Consider the following 9,663-nt stretch of genomic DNA (forward strand, 5'->3'; position numbering starts at 1 on the left):
ATTTCTTCCATGCACCACTAATCGCTACCATGTCTGTGGCCGGAGCTATTCGACGAACAACCATCGCATTTACCTAGGTACTTTTTCGGATTTTTGGTCCAACTTGCACCATTTTTGGCCCATATTTGCCCCATAGCTCCGCCGGTATCCAAGATATGGCCACACTTTCTTCTGGCCATGGGTAGATGGCACTTGTGGCTAGATTTCTTCCATGCACCACTAATCGCTACCATGTCTGTGGCCGGAGCTATTCGACGAACAACCATCGCATTTACCTAGGTACTTTTTCGGATTTTTGGTCCAACTTGCACCATTTTTGGCCCGTATTTGCCCCATAGCTCCGCCGGTATCCAAGATATGGCCACACTTTCTTCTGGCCATGGGTAGATGGCACTTGTGGCTAGATTTCTTCCATGCACCACTAATCGCTACCATGTCTGTGGCCGGAGCTATTCGACGAACAACCTGCGCATTCACCTTCTCGTTGCACTTCTTCGGGAATTTGGTGCAACCAAGTTTTCACTATAACTTGGTCATTTTCCGTCCATCGGACATGCGGTTTTGGGTGTCGATACTTGACACCGCACGCTACAATATGTTCCTCCACGACCATGTGGTCCGATGCTTCCAACAGGAGCTATTCGAGGAGTACCGATTTTTCACCATTAAAAATGCTCAATTTTGCACCAACTTTTGCCTATAACTCAGGCTGTATCGATCGGATCTTCAATCTTGAAAAAGTTTTGGATAGGTGGCACCAAATGCTACATTTCGTTCTTCCACGTCAACTTTGTCCGATGTCTAGCAAAAAAGTTATTCGCGAACCAAGTCCAGAACCCATGCAATGGCTGCCCTCATTGCATACATCACGGCGGTTAACTCTAGTTACTCTATACCGTGGACTTGGTACTTTTTCAGGCATTCGTTGCTACTTCTTGGTTCATGATATTCGTTTACGGTCTTCACTAGGGCATTTGGTGCTCCTTATCGGTTCATGATATTCGTTTACGGTCTTCACTAGGGCATTTGGTGCTCCTTATCGGTTCATGATATTCGTTTACGGTCTTCACTAGGGCATTTGGTGCTCCTTATCGGTTCATGATATTCGTTTACGGTCTTCACTAGGGCATTTGGTACTGGGCTTCCCACTTTCTACTGATCGATCCATACTCACTTGCGTGCACCTAGCCTAGGAAGGTTTCCTTGGGCTTCCCACTTTCTACTGATCGATCCATACTCACTTGCGTGCACCTAGCCTAGGAAGGTTTCCTTGGGCTTCCCATCTTTCTACTGATCGATCCATACTCACTTGCGTGCACCTAGCCTAGGAAGGTTTCCTATGGCTTCCCATTTTTCTACTGATCGATCCATACTCACTTGCGTGCACCTAGCCTAGGAAGGTTTCCTATGGCTTCCCATCTTTCTACTGATCGATCCATACTCACTTGCGTGCACCTAGCCTAGGAAGGTTTCCTTGGGCTTCCCATCTTTCTACTGATCGATCCATACTCACTTGCGTGCACCTAGCCTAGGAAGGTTTCCTTGGGCTTCCCATCTTTCTACTGATCGATCCATACTCACTTGCGTGCACCTAGCCTAGGAAGGTTTCCTATGGCTTCCCATCTTTCTACTGATCGATCCATACTCACTTGCGTGCACCTAGCCTAGGAAGGTTTCCTATGGCTTCCCATCTTTCTACTGATCGATCCATACTCACTTGCGTGCACCTAGCCTAGGAAGGTTTCCTATGGCTTCCCATCTTTCTACTGATCGATCCATACTCACTTGCGTGCACCTAGCCTAGGAAGGTTTCCTTGGGCTTCCCATCTTTCTACTGATCGATCCATACTCACTTGCGTGCACCTAGCCTAGGAAGGTTTCCTATGGCTTCCCATCTTTCTACTGATCGATCCATACTCACTTGCGTGCACCTAGCCTAGGAAGGTTTCCTATGGCTTCCCATCTTTCTACTGATCGATCCATACTCACTTGCGTGCACCTAGCCTAGGAAGGTTTCCTTGGGCTTCCCATCTTTCTACTGATCGATCCATACTCACTTGCGTGCACCTAGCCTAGGAAGGTTTCCTTGGGCTTCCCATCTTTCTACTGATCGATCCATACTCACTTGCGTGCACCTAGCCTAGGAAGGTTTCCTATGGCTTCCCATCTTTCTACTGATCGATCCATACTCACTTGCGTGCACCTAGCCTAGGAAGGTTTCCTATGGCTTCCCATCTTTCTACTGATCGATCCATACTCACTTGCGTGCACCTAGCCTAGGAAGGTTTCCTATGGCTTCCCATCTTTCTACTGATCGATCCATACTCACTTGCGTGCACCTAGCCTAGGAAGGTTTCCTTGGGCTTCCCATCTTTCTACTGATCGATCCATACTCACTTGCGTGCACCTAGCCTAGGAAGGTTTCCTATGGCTTCCCATCTTTCTACTGATCGATCCATACTCACTTGCGTGCACCTAGCCTAGGAAGGTTTCCTATGGCTTCCCATCTTTCTACTGATCGATCCATACTCACTTGCGTGCACCTAGCCTAGGAAGGTTTCCTATGGCTTCCCATCTTTCTACTGATCGATCCATACTCACTTGCGTGCACCTAGCCTAGGAAGGTTTCCTTGGGCTTCCCATCTTTCTACTGATCGATCCATACTCACTTGCGTGCACCTAGCCTAGGAAGGTTTCCCTTTGGTACCGACTTCCATCTACGCACTCGATATAACCTAGGTACTTGGTACCGATGATGGTTAACACTCAAGCATTTCTTGCATCCTGCGTGCAAGGTACCAATTTTCACTTCTCAGGTGCGTTTATGAGCCCGCATTAATCCAATATCGCTCTGATGGCCTTTCTTATTATTTCATCCGATAGCCCTTGCCAAAAGCTACCAAAAGTTCCTCCACGGCCATGTGCTCCGACGCTTAGTTTAGGAAATATTCGAAAAAATTCAAAATAGGAAGCATTTTCTTATTGGAAAATCACCTTAAATCGATGGCCATTTTTTGGGCAAAAACTTTAACGTCTTCCCGACTTTGCGGGAATTGCGAATTTTAGGCACCCAGAGAAAATCTTTTACTTTAAGGGGGCGGCCGCGAAGTTGCCCAAAGTCTCGGACACAAAAATTCTCAAGTTCCCCACTCTAGTAAATCGCCCTATGAGTATCTCCTGGCCCGCGAGCTCTGCGAGCGGGCCAGCTTCGGCGATTTTTGCCTTTTCGCCTAGGCGGTTCTTCTACGAAATTGGTCCACAGCTTTTGCTCAGAAAGCTAGCATTTGTTGCAACAGTTAGGTACTTGGTACCACATTTTGGTATCCATTTGGGCATTTGTGGCAACTACTCGGTACTTTGGCCCACATTTCGCTCTACTCGGGCTTCTATGGTGGTACTTGTCGGTACTTCTGGCCAACTTAGGCCAATTGGGTGCAACTTGTGGGTACTCTGTGGGTACTTTAGGGCGTATTGTGTCTTTCGGGTGAACCTTCGCTATACTTCATGGGTACTGATGGCCAACTTAGGAACATTCAGTGCAACCTTTGGGCCTAAGGAAATTTGTCCAACTCTTTGGACTTAGAAAATTTTCTGGACTTAGAAAATTTTCTGGACTTGTAAAAATTTTCAAATGTTCAATTTGGCCCACATTTCGCTCTACTCGGGCCTCTATGGTGCTACTTGGCGGTACTTTTGGCCAACTTAGGCCAATTGGGTGCTCTTTGTGGGTACTCTATCGGTACTTTTGGCCAACTTAGGCCAATGGGGTGCTATATGTGGGTGCTCTATCGGTACTTTTGGCCATGTTAGGCCCATTCGGTGCTATTTGTGGGTACTCTATCGGTACTTTTGGCCATGTTAGGCCCATTCGGTGCTATTTGTGGGTACTCTATCGGTACTTTTGGCCATGTTAGGCCCATTCGGTGCTATTTGTGGGTACTCTATCAGTACTTTTGGCCAACTTAGGCCAACTCAGTGCTACTTGTGGGTACTCTATCGGTACTTTTGGCCAACTTAGGCCAACGCGGTGCTATTTGTGGGTACTCTATCGGTACTTTTGGCCAACTTAGGCCCATTCGGTGCTATTTGTGGGTACTCTATCGGTACTTTTGGCCAACATAGGCCAATTGGGTGCTACTTGTGGGTGCTCTATCGGTACTTTTGGCCAACTTAGGCCAACTGGGTGCTATTTGTGGGTACTCTATCGGTACTTTTGGCCAACATAGGCCAATTGGGTGCTACTTTTGGGTGCTCTATCGGTACTTTTGGCCAACTTAGGCCAACTGGGTGCTATTTGTGGGTACTCTATCGGTACTTTTGGCCAACTTAGGCCAATTGGGTGCTATTTGTGGGTACTCTATCGGTACTTTTGGCCAACTTAGGCCCATTCGGTGCTATTTGTGGGTACTCTATCGGTACTTTTGGCCAACTTAGGCCAACTCAGTGCTACTTGTGGGTACTCTATCGGTACTTTTGGCCAACTTAGGCCAATTGGGTGCTCTTTGTGGGTGCTCTATCGGTACTTTGGGACATATTATGTCCTTCGGGTGAACCTTCTCGATACCTCATGGGTACTTGTGGCCAACTTAGGAAAATTCAGTGCAACCTATGGGCCTTTGGAAATTGTTCCAACACTTTGGACTTAGAAAATTTTCTGGACTTAGAAAATTTTTTGGACTTAGAAAAATTTTCAACTTCTGTATCTTCTTCATCATGTTCCATTTTGTGGGACTTAGAAAATTTTCTGGACTTAGAAAATTTTTTGGACTTAGGAAATTTTTCAACACTTGTAAAATTTTTGTTCCTTCTTTGAAGAAGAATACTTTCCACTATTAGCTTCTTTCTCTTTTTCTTCTTAGTTGTCTTCTTATTTTCGGTCCGAGAGCGCCGACACTTGTAAAATTATCTAAGTCCGAAGACTTTTGGAATGAACCAAAAGTCAACGAACACAATACATCAACCCTATCAACATCAAGTGGCAACCCGAAGGAAGCGCAGCGGCCAGCCCATGTACAACGCGAAGTTGTAGCATGCAACCAACCAACCGCTAACCTCCAACGGCACTCAATGTATTCGTTACACATGGGCGCACCTGCACCACACTGTCGTGACCATCCAACGAGCCGTCGGTTCGGTCGTGTGTTACAAGCACCCCATCACATAGGCATAGAGTCACCACACAGTGTTCTTCAACACTCTCGTCACATGGTGCAAGTCACGGTACGCACCACCAATGTGCACTGGTTGGCCAATTCCAGCACACACGGGGCGCGCACGCGCAAGCACTAACCACCAAGCATGGGTCGCCTGAGAGGATCGATGCGAACGCATCTCTACAACTTGAAGCTCCCAGCCTGTAGTCCCGTCGTTTGCGGGCGGTCGTAGGTGTCGAAACTAGTGCTATCCACAGTCGGCAAGCTCGTCCACCGGTGTTCCCAACATGTATGGTACTAACACGTGCAGCGCGAACCCGCCCTTTGCGGCCTAGTAGTAAGCGGGGATGAGACGCCAGTGTGCCAATGGACAGCACGGACGGTTCTCGGAGGGTTGTTAGGCCCGCTAGCTTACGACCACCTAATGGGTATAAGAAGCGCTATCAGCTCGGATTGGATACGACCTTAGAGGCGTTCAGGCATAATCCAGCGGACGTAGCGTCATACCATAGTCCGTTCGAACTAGTATTGAGCCAGTGGTCCGTACCTGTGGTTCCTCTCGTACTGCACAGGAATTCCGTTAAGATAGCGACAAACAATGCACACCAGTAGGGTAAAACTAACCTGTCTCACGACGGTCTAAACCCAGCTCACGTTCCCTTGAAAGGGTGAACAATCCTACGCTTGGTAAATTTTGCTTTACAATGATAGGAAGAGCCGACATCGAAGGATCAAAAAGCCACGTCGCTATGAACGCTTGGCGGCCACAAGCCAGTTATCCCTGTAGTGTGCGTAGCTGTCAAGCCAGCAGTTTAGACGTGCTTTGTGTCGCTCCGTATTTTTTGCAAAAATATTGTGCAAAAGTGCTTATAAATAGCGGAACAATAGTCGAAAAGGGCGAATTGAGTGTCATTCTTAGCGAATATTGAAAAAGGAAATCGTTTTACTTCAATTTACTGCGCTAAAACTCAGTTTAAAGTGTCCCCATACACTTTGTATGGGGAACTTCAGTGGCGAATAAATATCGAAATACCGTGTTAGAACATTGGAAAAGTGGTAAAACACATGCTAGGGAGCATAAACTATCGTTTTCCAGCGACGTAAAGTGCTTTTAAAAAGAGATAAACAGTAAAAACTCGACGTGAAAGTGCGTGCAACAGCGTGGTACGGTGGCGTCAGGTGTGTCGTCGCGTGTGTTTGTGTCATCAACAACACCACGAAGCGTTTTCGAGCAGTGAGGACAACAACCCAACGTAAAAGCTCCCTTTTTATGACGACAGCGCCACCCGTGGCGGGTTCCGCAACTTCCAGCGAAGACAGCAACCACCTTCTCTTCGACGTCTGCAGCGCCACCAGTGACCGGTAGCGGTAGCGCTTAGCCGGGACACCAGCGTTACGAAGCGTTACGGTGCTATAAAACTCGATGCGAATTGCATACCTTTCCGGCGCTTAGCGGTCAGAGAGTGAGAACGCGCAGCCGGAGACCGGGAACGCTTAGCAGGAGACCGGGAACGGTTCTTTGGCTCCGAATCCTTCCCCGGGAACGCCAAAACGAGAGACTTCAACGCGTCAGCAGGCGACGAACCCGTTTTTTGGTGTTTTCTTGAATCTCTTGCGGAATTTATTAAAAATTCTTATTCTTGCGGTTTTCTCTTGCGAAATTGTTTTTAATAAAGAAAAAAGTGGGAGTTTTTTATTCTTGCGATCCGCGGACGGGAAATCTGCCAAAGGGGCTCTAGCGACGGACGGTCGTTACCTTGGCAGATGTTGAAGGGAATATTCCCTTGTTCCGTCTGAACGATTCGTGCAGGCGGTTTTTTGTGAAAGGAGCGGAGAATGGAGGGGCGGGTGCTTCGTTCCGGGGTGCGGTCGTCGTCCACGCCTCGGAAGCGGTCCGATACCCCTTCCCCTTTACCGGAGACACCACGGCCGGCCGGACCAACGGTGGCGGTTCCGTCCGAGGCTGATAATTCCGAGGAGGAGGACGATGCGGAATTTTCCGACGCCTCTCTTCTCGAGCAGACGGTGGTGCCGCCAGTGGTAGCGGCAGGGGAGATGTCTTCAACCGTGGCTCCCCACGACGATGGCGAAGCGTCGGTGCTGGCTTTCCAGCACAAGATGCTGGAGAACTTCGCCAAACAGATCGAGTCGCTGACGGAAGAGCTGCGACTTAGCCGGGAACGTGAAGTGGCCCTGAAGTGTACGCTGGAAGCGCTTCAAGAGGGCATGCGTTCCTTGACGGCGCTTCATTCCTCGGCACAGCCTGTTGGTCAGGGCAGTGCCAGGACAAAACGCAGCCGGCAGCAGCGCAACCGTGCGAAGAAAGCTTCGCAACTGCAGCAGCAGCAGCAGCAGCAGCAGCAGCAGCAGCGGCAGCAGCAGCAGCAGCGGCAGCAGCAACAACAACAGCGGCAGCAGCAGCAGCAGCAGCAGCAGCAGCAGCGCAGCCAGCCACAGCCGCAGCGACGGACGGTCGCAGTGTCGGCTAATGGCCAGCAGCAGCAGCAGCAGCAGCAACCGCAACGTCAGCAGCAGCGGCAACAGCAGCAGATGTCCTGGGCTACGGTCGTGAGCGGTCGGAAGAGCCGATCGCAACGTTCGACTCAGCAGCAGCAGCAACCGCAGCAGGTGGGCCAGCCGTACCGGCCACCTCAGATGCGCCAGCAGCAGCAGCAGAGTCAGCAGCAACAACATCAGCAGCATCGTGCCCAGTCTAAGGGGCGTCCTCCGCGTCCTGACCGCATTGCGGTGGTCCCAGGTTCGGACAAAACCTGGACAGAGATGTACGTGAAGCTGCGTACATCTCAGGAGCTGCAGGACGTCAGGGCAGACATCGGCATGGGGCGCCGGACCGTGCAAGGTCATCTGCTTGTACCGTTGCGGAAGAACGTCGATAGCGCGGAGCTGGCTCGCCGGATCCAGCTAGCGCTAGGTGAGGATGGCGAGGCACGAGTGGTGACGGAGATGGGTGAGCTTCTCATCACCAACGTCGACTCTCTGGCCAAAGAGAGTGACGTGAAGCTTGCCATTGAGGAGAAGCTGGGGTCAGCGGCTGGCATCACTCACGTCGAGCTTTGGGAGCTCCGTGATGGCACAAAGCGAGCGCGTGTTCGACTCCCACTGGCCAAGGCACGGAGTCTCATTGGTCAGAAGTTGACACTCTGCCAATGTGTCAGCGGGATCCGTGAAGTGCCGAAGAAGCCGCTCGACCGTCAGCGTTGCTTCCGTTGCCTGCTGATGGGGCACCTGGCGCGGGACTGCCGTTCTTCAACTGACCGGACGGGTCAGTGTTTGCAGTGTGGCGAGGTAGGCCACCGCGTTAGTCAGTGCACGTCGGCAGCTAAGTGCATTGTCTGCCAGGGGCCCCATCGAGTGGGCCACTCATCGTGCCGACAAGGTCAACAGTGTCGGGTGTAGTGAGGGTGATGCAGGTCAACCTGGGTGGTGGACGCACTGCTCAGGATCTGGCCCTGCAAACAGCCCGCACTAAGCGGGTCGACGTGCTGCTGCTGTCAGAGGTGTACCGACCTCCAGAGGGCAGCGGAAACTGGACGGTGGATTCGTCGGGGAGAGCAGCTGTGGTGGCGACCGGCCACCTTCCGATCCAGCGGGTCTGGCGCTGTGCCATGCCCGGGTTGGCTGCTGCGCAGATTGGAGGGGTGGTCTTCATCAGCTGTTACGCCCCTCCACGTCTCAACGCCGGCGAGTTCGAGCAACTTCTGGAGGCGGTGGAGTTGGAGGCCCAACCCCACCCTCGCATCGTCCTGGCAGGCGATTTCAACGCCTGGAATGAGGAGTGGGGTAGCCAACGTACCACCCGGCGCGGTGAAGAGCTGCTCGATACAATTCGGCAGCTTGGGCTTGTGGTCCTGAACCAAGGATCGGTCCCGACGTTCGTGGGCAACGGAGTCGCCACTCCCAGTGTCGTGGATGTGTCTTTCGCGAGCGCATCCATTGCTCGTCCAGACACTTGGGAGGTGGCAGCGAACACCACTTCGTGCCACTATACGGCGTCGGACCACCGGTACATTTTCTTCACCGTGGGGCCTCCAACTCTTGACCAGCAGCGACGACAACAGCAGCAGCACCAGCAGCAGCAGCACCAGCAGCAGCAGCACCTGCAGCAGCAGCATCGTCACCTGAACGGGAGGCAGCAGCGACAACAGCAGCAGCATCGCCAGCGGGGACAGGGGTCCTCTTCGTCGTCTACCACGTTTCGGCACGCTGGCCGTAGATGGAAGACGACGCAGTTTTCGGTGGAGGCATTCGCAGCCGCACTCCAGACGGCCGGTTTTCCGGAACGAGCCGTCAGCCAGGAGGGGATGGTCGACGCCATGCTAGATGCATGCGACGACACGATGGAGCGCGTCACCATGTCGCATCGTGACCCCCATCGAGACCTCTTCTGGTGGACTCCGGAGATCTTGCGTCTTCGGGAGGAGTGTTCGACCGTGCATGAGCGGATGCTTCGTACCACCGACCTGCAGGAGCGCAGCATTGTGGCTGCACA

The sequence above is a fragment of the Anopheles funestus genome (assembly GCF_943734845.2).
Source record: "Anopheles funestus chromosome X unlocalized genomic scaffold, idAnoFuneDA-416_04 X_unloc_40, whole genome shotgun sequence".
Taxonomy (NCBI): Eukaryota; Metazoa; Arthropoda; class Insecta; order Diptera; family Culicidae; genus Anopheles; species Anopheles funestus.